At 31.6% G+C, this 23,692-nt stretch overlaps 1 protein-coding gene and 1 long non-coding RNA gene across 6 annotated transcripts in view; one reads left to right on the top strand and one right to left on the bottom strand.

Annotated features, from left to right (window-relative positions):
* The window catches only part of LOC143085580 (uncharacterized), a 58,271-nt gene that overhangs the window by 25,158 nt on the left and 9,421 nt on the right, over positions 1–23,692 (bottom strand). The window lies entirely within an intron of this gene.
* Positions 10,713–22,808, top strand: LOC143085579 (uncharacterized). Of its 4 annotated transcripts, none has more exons than XR_012981368.1 (6): positions 10,713–10,991; positions 12,348–12,429; positions 13,153–13,239; positions 17,217–17,399; positions 22,063–22,170; positions 22,602–22,808. It is a non-coding gene; the product is annotated as an uncharacterized LOC143085579 (long non-coding RNA). The 4 variants fall into 4 exon arrangements; XR_012981369.1 differs by having other exon boundaries at positions 13,177–13,239; XR_012981366.1 differs by lacking the exon at positions 13,153–13,239.

Here is a 23,692-nt window from a genome sequence, read left to right on the forward strand (position 1 = left end):
ACCATAAAAGGCTAAAATACTTGTGTATGCCAATTCAAGAGCTTAAATTTCCCATAAACAGGATGTTTCACCAAAAAAAGATGATTAAACATGATTACTAACATCAAATTTGACTTATTTTCATTGGAATAGGTACAACTTCTAAAAATTGGATTTCTGATGATTCTCTGTAATAGGAAGTACACCACTAATTCATGGTCCCATTGCTTTCTATGTTAAATTCCTCCGTTTCAAGTAGGCACACCTCTTTTGTTTTAAGTTCAAATAAAGTGGCAATCATTGCATTTCAAAGCAACACTTTATGGTGTTTTGTACTGAAAAAATCAACATACCTTTAATTGCATATAAGAAAGAACTGGTTCCCGAAACTTTGGATGTACCAAAACAGGTACTTCAGATCTGACAAACAGACAAAATGTACCCTCTTTTTAAAATTTGGTGCATTTTTTTTAATATTCAAAATCAAAAGTCCAAAAGTGTTTTACAATGATCACCAGTCCTTCAGCTTTCATTTGATACCAACAATACCTAAATATTCTACATATTTTGAAAGTTACACTCATGCGTAGGAACTATTTTGTGTTAAATATGTACTACTTTCTGGTATGTGCTTTCTGGCCGGGCCTGAATTAGTGGTGTTACACCTATAACAGAACCAAACTTGCTATATTGACTTGAGCATTACTTTATTTCATTCTATGATCTATTTCAAGCAATAAAAAACATATAAAGCTTTAGCTCAAATACTATTTTACTAATTTTAAGCTCAAATTGGACTGGTAGTAACATATGGGTTATTCAAAGAAAACTGCATATGGGTATTACCAATGGCCAATATACTTTTTTTATTCTCAATATCATTGTTTTATTTATTAATTTCTATTAGGAAAGCTATGTGCTTACCAATAGTCATATTTTAATCAGAGGTTCTTCATCAAATAAAAATATATTAGTCCAAACTTAAGACATGAATGAGAAAATTGTCCCCCCTTTTTTCTTTAAATTGGAAAAGGGCTTTTTTTTGTATAAACCATAATTCTGTGGTAAAACATAGATTATTAAGAGCAATTTATATATCTCTCAGCTAGATAACTTGCTAAACTGGTTCAAAATTGCATGTACAGTGAGCTTTTAGAATTCTTATATTAGTGTATACCATTTGCATAGATTGTAAAAGGCTACCATATAAAACACAAAAAACTTGAAAAATCATAAGATTATTTTGACCAAGAGCTATTTTATACCATATACAAGTCATAAAATACATGTTTTATTGATTTCAATCACAAAAAATGCAAAAATAAGAACTTGGAGTCAAGTCTTAACTGCATGCATGTTGTATGACCATAAAAGGCTAAAATACTTGTGTATGCCAATTCAAGAGCTTAAATTTCCCATAAACAGGATGTTTCACCAAAAAAAGATGATTAAACATGATTACTAACATCAAATTTGACTTATTTTCATTGGAATAGGTACAACTTCTAAAAATTGGATTTCTGATGATTCTCTGTAATAGGAAGTACACCACTAATTCATGGTCCCATTGCTTTCTATGTTAAATTCCTCCGTTTCAAGTAGGCACACCTCTTTTGTTTTAAGTTCAAATAAAGTGGCAATCATTGCATTTCAAAGCAACACTTTATGGTGTTTTGTACTGAAAAAATCAACATACCTTTAATTGCATATAAGAAAGAACTGGTTCCCGAAACTTTGGATGTACCAAAACAGGTACTTCAGATCTGACAAACAGACAAAATGTACCCTCTTTTTAAAATTTGGTGCATTTTTTTTAATATTCAAAATCAAAAGTCCAAAAGTGTTTTACAATGATCACCAGTCCTTCAGCTTTCATTTGATACCAACAATACCTAAATATTCTACATATTTTGAAAGTTACACTCATGCGTAGGAACTATTTTGTGTTAAATATGTACTACTTTCTGGTATGTGCTTTCTGGCCGGGCCTGAATTAGTGGTGTTACACCTATAACAGAACCAAACTTGCTATATTGACTTGAGCATTACTTTATTTCATTCTATGATCTATTTCAAGCAATAAAAAACATATAAAGCTTTAGCTCAAATACTATTTTACTAATTTTAAGCTCAAATTGGACTGGTAGTAACATATGGGTTATTCAAAGAAAACTGCATATGGGTATTACCAATGGCCAATATACTTTTTTTATTCTCAATATCATTGTTTTATTTATTAATTTCTATTAGGAAAGCTATGTGCTTACCAATAGTCATATTTTAATCAGAGGTTCTTCATCAAATAAAAATATATTAGTCCAAACTTAAGACATGAATGAGAAAATTGTCCCCCCTTTTTTCTTTAAATTGGAAAAGGGCTTTTTTTTGTATAAACCATAATTCTGTGGTAAAACATAGATTATTAAGAGCAATTTATATATCTCTCAGCTAGATAACTTGCTAAACTGGTTCAAAATTGCATGTACAGTGAGCTTTTAGAATTCTTATATTAGTGTATACCATTTGCATAGATTGTAAAAGGCTACCATATAAAACACAAAAAACTTGAAAAATCATAAGATTATTTTGACCAAGAGCTATTTTATACCATATACAAGTCATAAAATACATGTTTTATTGATTTCAATCACAAAAAATGCAAAAATAAGAACTTGGAGTCAAGTCTTAACTGCATGCATGTTGTATGACCATAAAAGGCTAAAATACTTGTGTATGCCAATTCAAGAGCTTAAATTTCCCATAAACAGGATGTTTCACCAAAAAAAGATGATTAAACATGATTACTAACATCAAATTTGACTTATTTTCATTGGAATAGGTACAACTTCTAAAAATTGGATTTCTGATGATTCTCTGTAATAGGAAGTACACCACTAATTCATGGTCCCATTGCTTTCTATGTTAAATTCCTCCGTTTCAAGTAGGCACACCTCTTTTGTTTTAAGTTCAAATAAAGTGGCAATCATTGCATTTCAAAGCAACACTTTATGGTGTTTTGTACTGAAAAAATCAACATACCTTTAATTGCATATAAGAAAGAACTGGTTCCCGAAACTTTGGATGTACCAAAACAGGTACTTCAGATCTGACAAACAGACAAAATGTACCCTCTTTTTAAAATTTGGTGCATTTTTTTTAATATTCAAAATCAAAAGTCCAAAAGTGTTTTACAATGATCACCAGTCCTTCAGCTTTCATTTGATACCAACAATACCTAAATATTCTACATATTTTGAAAGTTACACTCATGCGTAGGAACTATTTTGTGTTAAATATGTACTACTTTCTGGTATGTGCTTTCTGGCCGGGCCTGAATTAGTGGTGTTACACCTATAACAGAACCAAACTTGCTATATTGACTTGAGCATTACTTTATTTCATTCTATGATCTATTTCAAGCAATAAAAAACATATAAAGCTTTAGCTCAAATACTATTTTACTAATTTTAAGCTCAAATTGGACTGGTAGTAACATATGGGTTATTCAAAGAAAACTGCATATGGGTATTACCAATGGCCAATATACTTTTTTTATTCTCAATATCATTGTTTTATTTATTAATTTCTATTAGGAAAGCTATGTGCTTACCAATAGTCATATTTTAATCAGAGGTTCTTCATCAAATAAAAATATATTAGTCCAAACTTAAGACATGAATGAGAAAATTGTCCCCCCTTTTTTCTTTAAATTGGAAAAGGGCTTTTTTTTGTATAAACCATAATTCTGTGGTAAAACATAGATTATTAAGAGCAATTTATATATCTCTCAGCTAGATAACTTGCTAAACTGGTTCAAAATTGCATGTACAGTGAGCTTTTAGAATTCTTATATTAGTGTATACCATTTGCATAGATTGTAAAAGGCTACCATATAAAACACAAAAAACTTGAAAAATCATAAGATTATTTTGACCAAGAGCTATTTTATACCATATACAAGTCATAAAATACATGTTTTATTGATTTCAATCACAAAAAATGCAAAAATAAGAACTTGGAGTCAAGTCTTAACTGCATGCATGTTGTATGACCATAAAAGGCTAAAATACTTGTGTATGCCAATTCAAGAGCTTAAATTTCCCATAAACAGGATGTTTCACCAAAAAAAGATGATTAAACATGATTACTAACATCAAATTTGACTTATTTTCATTGGAATAGGTACAACTTCTAAAAATTGGATTTCTGATGATTCTCTGTAATAGGAAGTACACCACTAATTCATGGTCCCATTGCTTTCTATGTTAAATTCCTCCGTTTCAAGTAGGCACACCTCTTTTGTTTTAAGTTCAAATAAAGTGGCAATCATTGCATTTCAAAGCAACACTTTATGGTGTTTTGTACTGAAAAAATCAACATACCTTTAATTGCATATAAGAAAGAACTGGTTCCCGAAACTTTGGATGTACCAAAACAGGTACTTCAGATCTGACAAACAGACAAAATGTACCCTCTTTTTAAAATTTGGTGCATTTTTTTTAATATTCAAAATCAAAAGTCCAAAAGTGTTTTACAATGATCACCAGTCCTTCAGCTTTCATTTGATACCAACAATACCTAAATATTCTACATATTTTGAAAGTTACACTCATGCGTAGGAACTATTTTGTGTTAAATATGTACTACTTTCTGGTATGTGCTTTCTGGCCGGGCCTGAATTAGTGGTGTTACACCTATAACAGAACCAAACTTGCTATATTGACTTGAGCATTACTTTATTTCATTCTATGATCTATTTCAAGCAATAAAAAACATATAAAGCTTTAGCTCAAATACTATTTTACTAATTTTAAGCTCAAATTGGACTGGTAGTAACATATGGGTTATTCAAAGAAAACTGCATATGGGTATTACCAATGGCCAATATACTTTTTTTATTCTCAATATCATTGTTTTATTTATTAATTTCTATTAGGAAAGCTATGTGCTTACCAATAGTCATATTTTAATCAGAGGTTCTTCATCAAATAAAAATATATTAGTCCAAACTTAAGACATGAATGAGAAAATTGTCCCCCCTTTTTTCTTTAAATTGGAAAAGGGCTTTTTTTTGTATAAACCATAATTCTGTGGTAAAACATAGATTATTAAGAGCAATTTATATATCTCTCAGCTAGATAACTTGCTAAACTGGTTCAAAATTGCATGTACAGTGAGCTTTTAGAATTCTTATATTAGTGTATACCATTTGCATAGATTGTAAAAGGCTACCATATAAAACACAAAAAACTTGAAAAATCATAAGATTATTTTGACCAAGAGCTATTTTATACCATATACAAGTCATAAAATACATGTTTTATTGATTTCAATCACAAAAAATGCAAAAATAAGAACTTGGAGTCAAGTCTTAACTGCATGCATGTTGTATGACCATAAAAGGCTAAAATACTTGTGTATGCCAATTCAAGAGCTTAAATTTCCCATAAACAGGATGTTTCACCAAAAAAAGATGATTAAACATGATTACTAACATCAAATTTGACTTATTTTCATTGGAATAGGTACAACTTCTAAAAATTGGATTTCTGATGATTCTCTGTAATAGGAAGTACACCACTAATTCATGGTCCCATTGCTTTCTATGTTAAATTCCTCCGTTTCAAGTAGGCACACCTCTTTTGTTTTAAGTTCAAATAAAGTGGCAATCATTGCATTTCAAAGCAACACTTTATGGTGTTTTGTACTGAAAAAATCAACATACCTTTAATTGCATATAAGAAAGAACTGGTTCCCGAAACTTTGGATGTACCAAAACAGGTACTTCAGATCTGACAAACAGACAAAATGTACCCTCTTTTTAAAATTTGGTGCATTTTTTTTAATATTCAAAATCAAAAGTCCAAAAGTGTTTTACAATGATCACCAGTCCTTCAGCTTTCATTTGATACCAACAATACCTAAATATTCTACATATTTTGAAAGTTACACTCATGCGTAGGAACTATTTTGTGTTAAATATGTACTACTTTCTGGTATGTGCTTTCTGGCCGGGCCTGAATTAGTGGTGTTACACCTATAACAGAACCAAACTTGCTATATTGACTTGAGCATTACTTTATTTCATTCTATGATCTATTTCAAGCAATAAAAAACATATAAAGCTTTAGCTCAAATACTATTTTACTAATTTTAAGCTCAAATTGGACTGGTAGTAACATATGGGTTATTCAAAGAAAACTGCATATGGGTATTACCAATGGCCAATATACTTTTTTTATTCTCAATATCATTGTTTTATTTATTAATTTCTATTAGGAAAGCTATGTGCTTACCAATAGTCATATTTTAATCAGAGGTTCTTCATCAAATAAAAATATATTAGTCCAAACTTAAGACATGAATGAGAAAATTGTCCCCCCTTTTTTCTTTAAATTGGAAAAGGGCTTTTTTTTGTATAAACCATAATTCTGTGGTAAAACATAGATTATTAAGAGCAATTTATATATCTCTCAGCTAGATAACTTGCTAAACTGGTTCAAAATTGCATGTACAGTGAGCTTTTAGAATTCTTATATTAGTGTATACCATTTGCATAGATTGTAAAAGGCTACCATATAAAACACAAAAAACTTGAAAAATCATAAGATTATTTTGACCAAGAGCTATTTTATACCATATACAAGTCATAAAATACATGTTTTATTGATTTCAATCACAAAAAATGCAAAAATAAGAACTTGGAGTCAAGTCTTAACTGCATGCATGTTGTATGACCATAAAAGGCTAAAATACTTGTGTATGCCAATTCAAGAGCTTAAATTTCCCATAAACAGGATGTTTCACCAAAAAAAGATGATTAAACATGATTACTAACATCAAATTTGACTTATTTTCATTGGAATAGGTACAACTTCTAAAAATTGGATTTCTGATGATTCTCTGTAATAGGAAGTACACCACTAATTCATGGTCCCATTGCTTTCTATGTTAAATTCCTCCGTTTCAAGTAGGCACACCTCTTTTGTTTTAAGTTCAAATAAAGTGGCAATCATTGCATTTCAAAGCAACACTTTATGGTGTTTTGTACTGAAAAAATCAACATACCTTTAATTGCATATAAGAAAGAACTGGTTCCCGAAACTTTGGATGTACCAAAACAGGTACTTCAGATCTGACAAACAGACAAAATGTACCCTCTTTTTAAAATTTGGTGCATTTTTTTTAATATTCAAAATCAAAAGTCCAAAAGTGTTTTACAATGATCACCAGTCCTTCAGCTTTCATTTGATACCAACAATACCTAAATATTCTACATATTTTGAAAGTTACACTCATGCGTAGGAACTATTTTGTGTTAAATATGTACTACTTTCTGGTATGTGCTTTCTGGCCGGGCCTGAATTAGTGGTGTTACACCTATAACAGAACCAAACTTGCTATATTGACTTGAGCATTACTTTATTTCATTCTATGATCTATTTCAAGCAATAAAAAACATATAAAGCTTTAGCTCAAATACTATTTTACTAATTTTAAGCTCAAATTGGACTGGTAGTAACATATGGGTTATTCAAAGAAAACTGCATATGGGTATTACCAATGGCCAATATACTTTTTTTATTCTCAATATCATTGTTTTATTTATTAATTTCTATTAGGAAAGCTATGTGCTTACCAATAGTCATATTTTAATCAGAGGTTCTTCATCAAATAAAAATATATTAGTCCAAACTTAAGACATGAATGAGAAAATTGTCCCCCCTTTTTTCTTTAAATTGGAAAAGGGCTTTTTTTTGTATAAACCATAATTCTGTGGTAAAACATAGATTATTAAGAGCAATTTATATATCTCTCAGCTAGATAACTTGCTAAACTGGTTCAAAATTGCATGTACAGTGAGCTTTTAGAATTCTTATATTAGTGTATACCATTTGCATAGATTGTAAAAGGCTACCATATAAAACACAAAAAACTTGAAAAATCATAAGATTATTTTGACCAAGAGCTATTTTATACCATATACAAGTCATAAAATACATGTTTTATTGATTTCAATCACAAAAAATGCAAAAATAAGAACTTGGAGTCAAGTCTTAACTGCATGCATGTTGTATGACCATAAAAGGCTAAAATACTTGTGTATGCCAATTCAAGAGCTTAAATTTCCCATAAACAGGATGTTTCACCAAAAAAAGATGATTAAACATGATTACTAACATCAAATTTGACTTATTTTCATTGGAATAGGTACAACTTCTAAAAATTGGATTTCTGATGATTCTCTGTAATAGGAAGTACACCACTAATTCATGGTCCCATTGCTTTCTATGTTAAATTCCTCCGTTTCAAGTAGGCACACCTCTTTTGTTTTAAGTTCAAATAAAGTGGCAATCATTGCATTTCAAAGCAACACTTTATGGTGTTTTGTACTGAAAAAATCAACATACCTTTAATTGCATATAAGAAAGAACTGGTTCCCGAAACTTTGGATGTACCAAAACAGGTACTTCAGATCTGACAAACAGACAAAATGTACCCTCTTTTTAAAATTTGGTGCATTTTTTTTAATATTCAAAATCAAAAGTCCAAAAGTGTTTTACAATGATCACCAGTCCTTCAGCTTTCATTTGATACCAACAATACCTAAATATTCTACATATTTTGAAAGTTACACTCATGCGTAGGAACTATTTTGTGTTAAATATGTACTACTTTCTGGTATGTGCTTTCTGGCCGGGCCTGAATTAGTGGTGTTACACCTACTGTTCAATGAGGATCATAAGATGCAGGGGGAAGGAAACACTCTTATCATGTTTTAATCACAACAACCAATGCAATTAAGTCACATGTTGTTCCTTCGTCCCTTATACATTTTGTACCCGCCCTTTAATATATTAAAGCCCTTAGAATGTATATGTTAAAGTAGTCTCAGAATCAATGTATGTACAATAATGCCGGTATAAACATTAAAATGTTATCATACATTTATCCTCCTTTGGTGTGGAATAAGAGCAAATTACCTGCTAAGCTTCTATTTTATTGTGGGACTATGGGAAGAAAGGGGTACTATTTAAAGTATTTTTAGGCAAGACAGAAAATTAAAGTACAGGGCCTTTTGCTGTAGGTCTATTGTTAACGATGAAATTGGAAAGAGGATACCAATTACATTAATTTGTAACAAAAAATACAATCAAACGAGATAAGACAGAGAATAAAAGATAAACATATCAATATTTAAAGTCCCTTTAAACTTACCATTAAACATAAACTGACTGATCCAGAAATTTGTATAAAGGGATGCGGGGGGGGGGGGGGACCTGACTGTTAAAAAAACAGGCCCCACTAGTCATGCCATGTACTAGCGAACAGTTCGGAACTTCCCGTGGCTTCTCAAAATTTGGCAACCTACATCTCAATTGCAAATTTAGTAAGTACAATTTTATTAGAATCTTAATTGTATCGAGTAAATGAGGGCCCTCATGGGGTTTTTGATTATGTGATTACTTGGCCGTTTTTTTAATGATTATTTGATTATTAAGCCAAATATTTCATGATTATTTGATTACCTAGGACTGTATTTTTAGTTTATGATTATTTGATTACTAAAGATAAGCAAATATTTAATGATTATGTGATTATATTGGCAAAAAAATGGTGATTATGTGATTACTAGGACCCCACCCCCCCCCACCCCATGAGGGGCCTCGTAAATCAAGGAGACAGTAGGGGAAAACTTATAAGATGTTTCCTAATAATCATGGTTACAAAAGAGCTTGACACGAATTTTTAACTGAAGGTCTGTCCGATTGGTAAAATTTTGATTGCACTTAAATGAATACATAAGTGACCCCCCTCCCCCCCCTTCCTCCCCCGCCCATAATAAGTGTCCAAGACTTTAATTCTTCTCTGATTTAAGCTAGGATGTGTATAGTAAGTAAGTCAGTAATTTTTATTGGTTTGAAATCCAAAATCATAGGATTGATACCAAGACAATACACATTGGTTATACACAAACATCATGACAAACATACAGACATATATATCATACCAAATTCATAAAGATTGTACTATATATATATATACACAGCCATGTATCACCATCATTGCTGGTGATCCGATGGATAAATCTGTTGTAGAGTTGTCACTGACTTAGACGTTCTTATACATATAATAATTTCTGTGACTGTATCTTGCATTAATTTGTCACGGGACTGAACAATAACATCTCCATGGCTTATATATCATGTAATGTAGTACGACGCTAGATTAAAACTGACGAGGAAAGGTAACACACGGCCACCGAAAACTTTATTCATTGTGAGGCCCAGGTGGTCGTGTGGTCTAGCCGGCGGGACGGCTACAAAGGGGGGGGGGGTAGGGGGGGGGTTCTAACTAAGTCCCCCTGCAAATACATTGATCGTCCCAAAAAGGGGGTCTAACCCCCCCCCCCTGGATCCGCCACTGATGTATGATAATGTCATGTAGGCCTATGTCTCCGATTCATTTCTTCATAGTTTTATCTTTTATATAAAGCGGCCGTGACTGATTTGTAGACAAATCCTTGTTTATAACAGAGGCCTATTTTAAAATACTCAGTGTACCACTTCTGAACTTTTTTGTATTTATTTTCAATACTTAAATCCCCATTCTTGATTCCAGACCGGGTTCCGGACTAACTCTCAATCATATACGTAAATGATCGTAAAGTGTATTCTCGAAAGCTTGACAAATGGAATACGAAAACCCGGAAAAATGACCGTGACCGTTTTTTACACTATGACGCAACTCATCCATGGACGCTCGTCGGCTGCTGAATTCATGTTTTACAGTTAAAAAGAATGGAAAGATGTATACTAGTCTGATAGATAATACGAGGACCTCTGGTTTTTCAAAACTGTTGGATCAACAAGTTATTATAAACAGATAAATTGAAATGGTTTGCTTGTCGATTAACTTGAAGAAACCGGGTTTTAAACAAGAAAGTTGTGCGTCTTTTTGATGGATTATTTACATACCCGCTATTTTGTACTTGGAAAGCGCACCGAAAGGTAAATTTTATCATGCAAATATTTAAGAAGATGCTAGTGGTATACTTTTCACGAAAAAACATTTGAATTTATAAATTTCATCGCATGCAAACCCGAAAATCAGTCTGACAAAGATCAGAAGATTGGCAAGAACGGACGCAAGTCAACTCGACCCACTGCCAAAACGGCCTACTTTTTTAACAACACGTCTCCCTTTCTAAAAATGTCCCACTCTTGTTAAGGGAGCTACCATGTGAGTTTTATTGGAGGTGGGGGGTCACCATGTCACATATTCCCTATATACCTTAATATAATACATATTTAATACATATATATAGGATTTTTTTTTCTGAGACAAGTGCCTGTGTGGGGGGTGCTTGGATGTTATTTGAAAAATATGCGGAACTGGAGTTCTGTCAACTTTAAAAAAAAAATGCAGGATAACATTTTTATCGTAGCCCCCACCCCATAAAAGTCAAGTGGTGGCTTCCTTACCAACTCGTCCTGCTTTAAAAAAAAATTGCCCTACTTTATATAAAAATGGTTAAAATCTGTAAAATATACTCCTGCAAAGAATGGCCTTGCCCAACTTGCATGACTTGGGTAAAATCCAAATGAATATAATTAATATTTAATTTATATAAAAAATAAAAGTCTGCAAATTTGCCCTTATTTACATAAATTTGTACTTATCTAGACTACCTAGTTCAAATAATTATGACTTCTTGAAAGGCTATTACATTTTTTTTTATTTGACGCCTTACTGTACATTAGAGTAAAGCGTCCAAAAAATAATATTATAATAGCCTTTCAAGACGTCATAATAATTTGGACTACTATACTACCCAGAAATTAGAAAACACTGATATAAAAATTTAATATACATAAAATTGATAATGGAAATGAAGAATGTGTCAAAGAGACAACAACCCAACCATAAAGCAGACAACAGCAGAAGGTCACAAACATGTCTTCAATGCAGCAAGAAATTCCGGAGGCGTCCATCAGCTGGCCTCTAAACATGCTAAACAAATATATATACTAGTTCAGTGATAATGAACGCCATACTAAACATGCTAAACTCCATATTGTACACAAGAAACTAAAATTAAAAATAGTACAAGACTAACAAAGGCCAGAGGCTCCTGACTTGGGACAGGCGCAAAATTCAAGCGGGGTTAAACATGTTTATGAGATCTTAACCCTCCCCCTATACATGTACCTCTAGCCAATGCAGATGTATGATATCTATTGATTTAAATTGATGTGTCATTTCTGAAACCATGATTGTGGATTCATATTTATTGTTAAATTATTATGTACATGTAGTTTATGTATTTATTTAGTGTATCATAATCTATTTGAACTTTTTTTTAGCTTACTCAAAATCAAGCTGTTTGGGCCTCCTCTTGTACATGGGAAGTGGACTCCTTGAGAAGGTGAAAGGTCTGCTTTACATGTACGTAATGTTAATATAAAAATACAAAAAATGTGGTGATCATGGTGATAGTGAATGAGAAAATAGAGGAATTTTTAAAAGTGTAAATTCACTTTTTTCCACTTATAAATCTGTCATATTGTAATTATGATAATAATGTTTAAATTACATAATTAGGGAGCTACCATTTGATTTTTAGGGGGGGGGGGGGGGGGCTAGGATGAAAAATTTTGTCCTGCATTTTTTTTCAGTTGTAATTTCTGTCCTGCCTTTTTATTTTTCACTCTATTCGGTCCTGCCTTTTTTTTATTAGTTTATTCCGACTTTTTTTTACCTAAATTGTCATCCTGCATTTTTTTTGCAAAGTGTCTCATCCTGCCTTTTTTTTACACTCAAAACTCCTGTCCTGTCTATTTTTTTCAAATTTCATCCTAGCCCCCCCATAAAAATCAAATGGTAGCTCCCTTATTTTCAAAATAAAATATTGTTTAGGTTGCTATAAACAGTTTCGTATAAAAACTAGGGGTTATTCCCCAACTAAAAATAGACATGGAGGGAAGTCCCTTTTTATCAACATAATTGGTGAAAAAGTATCATGTTTTTTGTATTTGGTTGTAAAGATATATTAATTAACTTCAATTAAAGCAGGTTGAATGATTAAAATAATTAAAAAAATTAGATTAAATATACATGATGATGTTTTGAGGGGAGACAACACTGTAAACAGTCTGTTTTTTTTGGCAGTGAAAATTGAAAACTTATTTGCAGACACTGTAGCTCTTTATGGAGCAGGCGAACGTACCCTGAAGCATGAATTTTTTGAAAGACCAGGTAAAAATCTATGAAATTCATACAACTTTGATTATGAAAAATGTGCAGGTATCATGTCTCCAGGGGTGTGCACATGACCTGATTTCAGGTTATTGTCGAGCCTGCAACTTTTGTTGCAGAAAGCTCAACATAGGGATAGTGATCCGGCGGCGGCAGTGTTAGCTCACTTCTTAAAAGCTTTATATTTTAGAAGGTGGAAGACCTGGATGCTTCATACTTTGTATATAGATGCCTCATGTTACGAAGTTTCCGTCAGTCACATGTCCAATGTCCTTGACCTCATTTTCATGGTTCAGTGACCACTTGAAAAAAAAGTTCAGATTTTTCGTAATGTTGAATTCTCTCTTATTATAAGTAATAGGATAACTATATTTGATATGTGCGTACCTTGAAAGGTCCTAATGTCTGTCAGACAGTTTTCACTTGACCTCGACCTCATTTCATGGATCAGTGAACAAGGTTAAGTTTTGGTGGTCAAGTCCATATCTCAGATACTACAAGCAATAGGGCTAGTATATTCGGTGTATGGAAGGACTGTAAGGTGTACATGTCCAACTGGCAGGTGTCATCTGACCTTGACCTCATTTTCATGGTTCAGTGGTTATAGTTAAATTTTTATACGACCGCAAATTTTGAAAAAATTTTCGTCGTATATTGCTATCACGTTGGCGTCGTCGTCGTCGTCGTCGTCGTCCAGCGTCCGAATACTTTTAGTTTTCGCACTCTAACTTTAGTAAAAGTGAATGGAAATCTATGAAATTTTAACACAAGGATTATGACCACAAAAGGAAGGTTGGTATTGATTTTGGGAGTTTTGGTCCCAACATTTTAGGAATTAGGGGCCAAAAAGGGCCCAAATAAGCATTTTCTTGGTTTTCGCACTATAACTTTAGTTTAAGTTAATAGAAATCTATGAAATTTTGACACAAGGTTTATGACCACAAAAGAACGGTTGGGATTGATTTTGGGAGTTTTGGTCTCAACAGTTTAGGAATTAGGGGCCAAAAAAGGGCCAAAATAAGCATTATTCTTGGTTTTCGCACAATAACATTAGTTTAAGTAAATAGAAATCAATGAAATTTAAACACAATGTTAATGACTACAAAAGGAAGGTTGGTATTGATTTTGGGAGTTTAGGTCCCAACAGTTTAGGAATTAGGGGCCAAAAAGGGACCCAAATAAGCATTTTTCTTGGTTTTCGCACCATAACGTTAGTATAAGTAAATAGAAATCTATGAAATTTAAACACAAGGTTTATGACCATAAAAGAAAGGTTGGGTTTGATTTTGGGAGTTTTGGTCCCAACATAATAAGGGGCCCAAAGGGTCCAAAATTAAACTTTTGTTTGATTTCATCAAAATTGAATAATTGGGGTTCTTTGATATGCTGAATCTAACTGTCATGACTGTGTATGTAGATTCTTAACTTTTGGTCCCGTTTTCAAATTGGTCTACATTAAGGTCCAAAGGGTCCAAAATTAAACTTTAAAAAATAGTTTGATTTTGACAAAAAATGAATCAGTTAGGTTCTTTGATATGCTGAATCTAAAAATGTACTTAGATTCTTGATTATTGGCCCAGTTTTCAAGTTGGTCCAAATCGGGGTCCAAAATTAAACTTTGTTTGATTTCATCAAAAATTGAATAAATGGGGTTCTTTGATATACCAAATCTAACTGTGTATGTAGATTCTTCATTTTTGGTCCTGTTTTCAAATTGGTCTACACTAAAGTCCAAAGGGTCCAAAATTAAACTTAGTCTGATTTTAACAAAAATTGAAATCTTGAAGTTCTTTGATATGCTGAATTCAAAAATGTACTTAGATTTTTTATTATGGGCCCAGTTTTCAAGTTGGTCCAAATCAGGATCTAAAATTATTATATTAGGTATTGTGCAATAGCAAGTCTTTTCAATTGCACAGTATTGCGCAATGGCAAGAAATATCTAATTGCACAATATTGTGAAATATCAAAAAAAAATTTAATTAGAGTTATCTTTCTTTGTCCAGAATAGTAAGCAAGAAATATCTAATTGCAAAATATTGTGCAATAGCAAGATTTTTTTTTAATTGGAGTTATCTTTCTTTGTCCAGAATCAACTTAAATCTTTGTTATATACAATATACAATGTATATTCACTTTTTACTACCAACTGATAAATTAAAATAATCTTTACCATTCAGTGATAACAAGCAGTTTTTTTACATCTTAATATTTTATGATGTATTTAAATGAGTAGTTATTGTTGCAAACTCCATTAGAAATTTTAATTGAGATTAGTTTTGGAATAAGGGAAAGGGGGATGTGATTAAAAAAATTGGGTTCAATTTTTCTCATTTGAAATTTCATAAATAAAAAAGAAAATTTCTTCAAACATTTTTTTGAGAGGATTAATATTCAACAGCATAGTGAATTGCTCTAAGAGAAACAAAAATTTTAAGTTCATTAGAACACATTCATTCTGTGTCAGAAACCTATGCTGTGTCAACTATTTAATCACAATCCAAATTTAGAGCTGAATCCAGCTTGAATGTTGTGTCCATACTTGCCCTAACCGTTCAGGGTTCAACCTCTGCGGTCGTATAAAGCTACGCCCTGCGGAGCATCTGGTTGTGTTTTGGTCTGTTTTTCTCATACTATATGCAATAGGTCTACTTTATTTGTTGTATGGAATGATTGTAAGGTGTACAAAAATGTACCTATCTAGCAGTCAGATGTCATATGACCTTGACCTCATTTTCATGGTTCAGTGGTCAAAGTTAAGTTTTTGAGTTTTGGTCTTTTTATCTAATACTATATGCCATAGGTCATCTATATTTGGTGTATGGAAATATTTTATGATCTTTATGTCAGTCGCGCAGGTTTTATTTGACCGTGACCTCATTTTCACAGTTCATTGCACAGTGTTAAGTTTTTGTGTTTTGGTCTATTTTTCTTAAACTATAAGTAATAGGTCAACTATATATGTTGTATAGAAGCATTGTTAGCTGTACATGTCTGCCTGGCATGGTTCATCTGACCTTGACCTCATTTTTAAGGTTCATTGGTATTTGTTTAGTTATGTTGGTTAATGTTAAGTTTATGTGACAGTTGTATTAAAGCTTAGCTTTATACTTAGGACTATCAACATAATATCAATGATTAGTATAGAAGGCGAGACATTTCAGCGTGTGCACTCTTGTTTAAGCTTAAATAAGCCAATGTTTTTCCCAGTTTCTCTGGATAAAACTTTTTTATACTATTAAAAGTACACTTTTTTTTATTCCATTATAAACTAGAGAACATTCTGATTCCAGTGATATCTAGTTTTATACAAGTATCTTTATTAATCAGTCCACCACTAAGGGTCACTTATACATGGTCCCTCAAAATATGACGTCATAGAAAAAAACTGTTGATTGCACCCTTAACAAGAAAAGAAAACTCTCCACCAGAAATCAAGTGACATCGAAGTTAACTGTTAACATGTACAACAATAGGTCACTTAACATCCTTCAACAATGACTATGAGCAAAGCCAATACTGCATATTCAGTTTTTAAGGACCCTATATGAGAATCACAAATTTGTAAATCAATTCAAACAAGAAAACTAAGAGACTGATTTATACAATGTAAAATATAAAAAACAGAACAAAAAAAAATATGATAAACAGCAAGATAAGACAAATTGAACCACTAAATTACACTTATTTAGTTAGAAATTTGTGTCGGATGACAACCCCTCTTGCTAACTAACATGCCAACATGACTAAAAATAGAACATAGGGGTAAAATGCAGTTTTTGGCTTATACATGTATCTCTGAAAGCAGAAACTAAAGCATTCAGAGCAAATTTGACCTGGAGTTAAAATGTTTACCAGGTTAAGAAGAGCTATCCTTTTTTTTCAGGGAAAGTTTGTTGGTCTAGTTTAAAAGATCAAAACTAAGCCAATTTTGCAAGATATTATAACTTCATTTCATGAAACATTATTTCTTTTAGCATTTTCAAAGAATGTACAAGTACAAGTACTTTGAGAAGTAGGAGAAGATAAGCAACAGAACAGAATTCATTTGGGTCATTGCTGTCTAGATTATATAGTGGATTCATAGATTGTCATTATATTGATTTATGTGCATATGAGCACAGTGGAGCAGTAGTCAATGAATAATTTTGTGATGAGAGGTATGTTTATATTAAAATGATGCCTAGTTTATTTGATAATTTTGCTCTCTTGTCAAACTCAGTAAATCATGGACATGTAGTTTCCAAGATTTATTTTAAAATTTGAGGTCATAGAGTTCCAAGTTTTGATTCTTGTTGTGGGCAAGTTTGAAAATTATCCATGTTAACAGTTAGAAGTGACAAATTATTTTTTTTACAAAACCATAAACAATTTAACTAAGATTTAACCCTTTCCTCCATGGAATTTTTTTTTTACAAACTTGATTCGCATAGGATTTTTTCAATAAAAAAAAAATCATCAGGTTTAAAGTATTAATGCATTGTAAAAACGAACATTTCATCAATGAAATTCAAGTCAGATATTCTCCTGAATATCCTTTTCATATTGGATACAATTTTTTTAAAGTCTTTTTTAATATGCAGACATTTTGTAGTCAATGCGTTTCAACTGAGGTACTACACAGGCGTCAAAAGGCGTCATTATGGAGTAAAGGGGTGGGGTCAAAAAGCGTCATTATGGAGGAAACGGTTAACCTCAAACTAATTAAAACAGAAAATGTTTTAGTTCTAATCTATAGCGTTATGCCCTTTATATACACAGAAAAAAGTCCCATAAAATCTAACTTGAGGAAAACTCAAAAGTGGCATTTTATATTTCCTTTGGAAATTAACATTGGAAGGGGAGATAACTCCGCAAAAATGAGTCCTTTTTTGGTCAGTTTTTGGTTGATTTTCTTGAAATTTATGTAAAGGCTTAAGCACGATACTTTTATGGAGTTATAAGTTTGTATTTGACTAAATTATATAATCATGATAATCTCCTGCTCATGAAATGTACAAAACCGAAGTGTTACAGGTATTATTTTTTTTTGGTGCATTTTTCATTAAAGAAATTGCAAATTTGAAGCTTTGAGACCATTTTGAAAAAATAATGTGAATATTTGGTATTGTTTATATCTGTATATTATATTCTTTCAGCATCTTACTTGTCTAAAGAAACTTTAAACCACAAAATGAAGAATACGTGCTTAATTATTTTTATCAAATTTGAGATTCTTAATTACCTTGACACCAAGCAATAGGTATGGGCTTTGCTCATTGTTGAAGGCCATACAGTGACCTATAGTTGTTAATGTCTGTGTCATTTTGGTCTTTTGTGGATAGTTGTCTCATTGGCAATCATACCACATCTTCTTTTTTATAATAACTTATGGTAAAGTGATTAATATTGTGCAATTGTAGTTATAATATAGGGATATTGCATGAATATTGTCATGAGTAAAATTTATATTGCACGAGCTTCGAGTGCAATTTTTGTTCTACAAGGGACAATATTTCCCAATATTCATGCAATAATTTTGAAGATGTATTGCACTGGTGCAATATTATAGGGTTATTGCATGAATATTGGGGAATATTGTCCCGAGTTGAATTTTATATTGCATAAGCTTGCGAGTGCAATATATGTTCTACGAGGGACAATATACCCCAATATTCATGCAATAACCCTTTTATTGTATAGCGATATAATATTTGAAAGTAAAAATTGGTTTAAACTAAGAGTTTGTCATTGATAACGTCATGATTTTTTGAAGATTTTTGCACTAGTGCAATATTATCAGATTATTACATGGCATTTTTCATATCGCATATATTATCAGCCCTAGGTTCAATATCAGCCCAAGAGCCGCATGACATGTTATGATCTTTTTATCATATGCTTCAACAGTAGAGAAAAATAACAGATTCATATATTGATCCTTCTACGTGGTTCCCGAAAAGATCTTGAAAGAGTAAAAAGTTCACGGACGTCGGACCCAAAATTTGATACATTCAATAAGAAATCTTTCTATCATATGCCTCAACAGAGAGGAAAAAAAAAACCAACATTTTAATATGGACGAATCGACAAAAAAATAATTCAACAATATACATGATGAAAATTGTTTGGAAAAGTCAACTTTTTTTAAAGTAACTTTCTAAATTATGTTTCAGAAAAACTAAAAAAATGCATTTATTTAATATTTTTTTTTAATTTAATTTAATTATTTTACATAATATACTTTCCAGTATTCATATAATTGTTTTGTACACTACTTTGTAATGTTTTTCACTGAAAACGTAGCATTAAGGTGTATTTTCCGGAATTTGCCGAGTATCACCGGAATGCCATGTGATAACGTTACAGAAAGGCATGTGATAACAATCGAAGCATGTGATAAACTTTTCATATCAGCCCGCTAAGCACCAATTCGAAAAATATAGGAAATACTTTAATTTAATGCTATTATCATACGGTAAAAATCATATGTTATTAAGTCTAAGTATATGATAATAGAATTTATTGCACGCTAACTTTTAGTTATTTTCTGTGGGAAATATTATATTGCTATGCAATAATAGAATTTATTGCACACTAACTTTTGGTTACTTTCTGTAGGAAATATTATATTGCTACATGTATGCAAAAATTCTTATAATTAGTGCTTCACTTAAATGTTGACAAGTTTCTTACTCCTTGATACAGGTCCTAATTTGGATTGTAAATAAATATTTGACATATTATATGTTTCTGAATAAATGTAGTCAAAGAACTTGAAATTGGTTACACAGCTACTTTTGCATCTATGTACTATTTCTGAACCAAAAAATATGTAGTACTGTAGCTTCGGAGGCGACGGCATCAACAATGTATTAGTTTGTGATTAGGTCTAGTTTATGGTGAACCACATGTGATAGGATAATCATATTTGGTATGCAGCTGTATAAGCATTGGCACATCTCATTTCCATGGAGATTATTTGGCCCTGCCTTCTCAGTCATGGTCTATAGACTTCGAAACTTTTGCTCATACATGTATTAGTTTGTGATTAGGTCAGTTTATGGGGAACCACAAGTGGTAAGTCAATGATATTTGGTATGCAGTTGTATAAGCATTGGTATATCTCATTTCCATGGAGATAATTTGGCTTCGCCCCCTTAGTCATGGTTTATTGACTTTGAAATTTTTTCTAAGTTATCATGTATTAGTTTGTGATTAGGTCAGTTCAAGGGGAACCATTAGTGGTTGGGCAATGTTAATTGGTATTCAGTTGTATAAGCATTGGCACATCTCATTTCCATGGAGAATATTTGGCCTTGCCCCCTCAGTCACAGTCTAATGACTTTGAAACTTATCTTAGTTTACATGTATTAGTTTGTGATTAGATCAGTTTAAGATAAACTGCTTATGTTTAGTCAATAATATTTGGTATGCAAATTTATTGGCATTTGCAAGTATTGTTTCCATGGAGATTATATAGCCCCACCCCCTCATCATGGTTCATTGACTGTGAAACTTTTACATAGTTTACACATTAATGTTTGTAATTAGGTTTGGGAACGACTTATACATGTACCGTACCTAAATGTTACAATAATTTTTAAGTAAAGAAAGTTATGATACTAAATATCAAAAGTAAATGTCCAGTACTACAGATTTTAAATACAGAAACATTACCTATGCAAAAGTAGCAGTTTATATGAATTCAAGAATTGAATCTACATGTATATTCAATTAAAGATTTCTTGCTGTTGTGCAATACACTGGGCTGTTGCGCAATAATTGGTTAATCTGTTGTCAGACTGCAAACAAACAATAATTTCTCAATGTCACATGTATATCAGAAATTTATAAAAAGAAAACTAAAAGGAGGTTTTCTTAATAGCTATAAATCGGTCATCAAAGTTTAACGAAATTTTAAGGATACATGTATTTCCAAAAACTTGAAAGTCACCCCTTTTCTTATGACATGTATGAAGAAAATCTTATAAATCAGAAACTGACAAACTTAAATTTATAAAAATCAAATGGGAGCTTACAACAAAAAATATGAACAATTTAACTAAGTTTCATGATATTCAGCATTTTTATGTCCCACTCAACGAAGTTTTGGGGGTATAATGTTTTTGACCTGTCTGTCTGACGTCAAGTCCTGTTTCTTGTCATCACAACTGTTCTCAAACCACACAACAGAATTTCATGAAATCTTTTTAGATAATAAGGACATACAATGTAGATGTGCAGATCGACAGGAAATTAAGATTCAATTTTTTTTTTTTTAGGAGTTAAGCCCCTTTGAACTTATTTGCTTTAATGTACTACTAACAGTTTGTTATTGCAACTCTCCTGAATCCACACAACAGAATTTCATGAAACTTTGTAGATAATAAGGACATATATACTATGTAGATGTGCATATCAACAGGAAATTATAATTCATTTTTTTTTCTAGGAGTTATGCCCCTTTGAACTTATTTGCTTTATTACTACTTCAACAGTTTGTCATTGCAACTCCTCTGAATCCACACAACAGAATTTCATGAAACTTAGTAGATAATAAGGACATACTATGTAGATGTGCATATTGAAAGGAAATTATGATTCAATTGAAGTTTATCAATTGCCAAGGTACATTGAAAGGTTGTTCTTTTATTAAAATCTGCACATACATGTATATAGGATTTTTTTATAAGCTTAAACTTGATCTTCTTTCTGTTGTTAGCTTACATTTTGTTTCAATTTACTTAAAAGTAAAAGTATATAGGAAAGGTATAAATTAGTGAGCATCGGTTCATACTACATATAGTAGATTAATTTATATATATATATATACAATTTTAGCTTGTTACCAAATGAAAGGAAAGGACATTATTGGCAAGGATTGATATTACTGGTGAACATGTATGTCATGTAGGTGTGAATGCCCTGCAAAACAGACCTGATATCAAAGTAAGTTCATCTGTAGAATTGCAGTTAATTTAAATAATTTTATGTTATCTACCTAAAACTGTTTCAAGTTTAATTGTACATGTACAGTGTTGCTTATTTTTCTCACTTTCTGATTCAATGCATGCATTAAGCCTTACTCTGCTCGCCTCCTTCTGCTCCATACACACACACTTGAGATGTCAGAAATTCAGACTATCATAGCATTTACATTACAAACTTACCTAGTCAGACTGGCCAATATTATGTTTTGATAAGTTAACGTTGTTATTTAGAAAACATAAAATATTTGCCACTGGACATTCAAATAAGCAAAAAAAAAAACGACCAGTTAATGATTTTGCATTAACAGAATGAATTTGCAAACATATAACAATTAGCTTATGTAATTCATGGAAGTTAGATTTATATTCTTTATGAATATTTTATTTCAGTTACCATCACAGTGAACATGGTGAAGAATAACCAATACCATGAATACAGGACACAGAAGACTACCTCACAAACTTGGGAATTTTACAAAAAATAGAACGTTTAAATTTACAAAGAAGACATTTATTTTGACATTCATAGACTTGGAAAGTAGAGAAATTATAATGTGAATATAAATCCTTGGAAATAAAATTTTGAACTTTGAAGAAGATTGAAGATTATGTTTGTTCTAAGAAAGTTTGAAGAAAAAGGATACATTCAAAACTGTAAAAAGGAAACATTACAGTATTCTCAATTTATACTCTTGAGATCAATTACTCTTGATATATAATTAAAAGGACTTATAAAAGTAAGGACATTTGGTTGAATTGCCAATGAGAAAAATATCCACCAGAGTTCACATGATGTGATAGTGAGCTATTATAGGTATCCATATGTCCTCCAACAATGAAAAAAATGAACTATATAGTGTGTTGTGAAAGGGTTTGGACATGACAAATAGAGAAAACTAAGAGCCTTATTTTATCAAGTTAATACATGAAAGCAAAATATGAACCAAAGACCACCACTGAAATTCTTCTGATTATTGTTGATTTACTCTTGAAATATCATGTAAAATGTTTAAAAAGATACCATCAATATTCAACTTGTTAAACAACAAGTCACTGTATGACAGAAAGTTCTTTGACAAAATCCTTGTATGTGTATTGCATCAGAATATTTTTTTTAGATAGAACACTAGGAGACTATATACATGATATAAGGAAATGCAAATAAAAAGTATCATCACCTTAAAAAAAGTATAGCATTTTATCATTGACAGTTCCATCAAAAGTTTCAGCAATACAATGCAACTGTTACATAAAAATCAAACTATACTATACACTATAATAAGTGTGTTATATATACTACAATAAGTGTGTTATATACTATAATATATATATATTATAATGCATAATTATAATAGACGTTATACGTCCGTGGTACAAAACATCCGTATTACGTCCGTAATACGGACGTGGTACTAAATATCCGTATTACGGACGTTTTACGGACGTTTTACGGATGGGAAGCAACGGACGTTTTACGTCCG

The sequence above is a fragment of the Mytilus galloprovincialis genome, chromosome 8 (genome assembly GCF_965363235.1).
Source record: "Mytilus galloprovincialis chromosome 8, xbMytGall1.hap1.1, whole genome shotgun sequence".
Classification (NCBI taxonomy): Eukaryota; Metazoa; Mollusca; class Bivalvia; order Mytilida; family Mytilidae; genus Mytilus; species Mytilus galloprovincialis.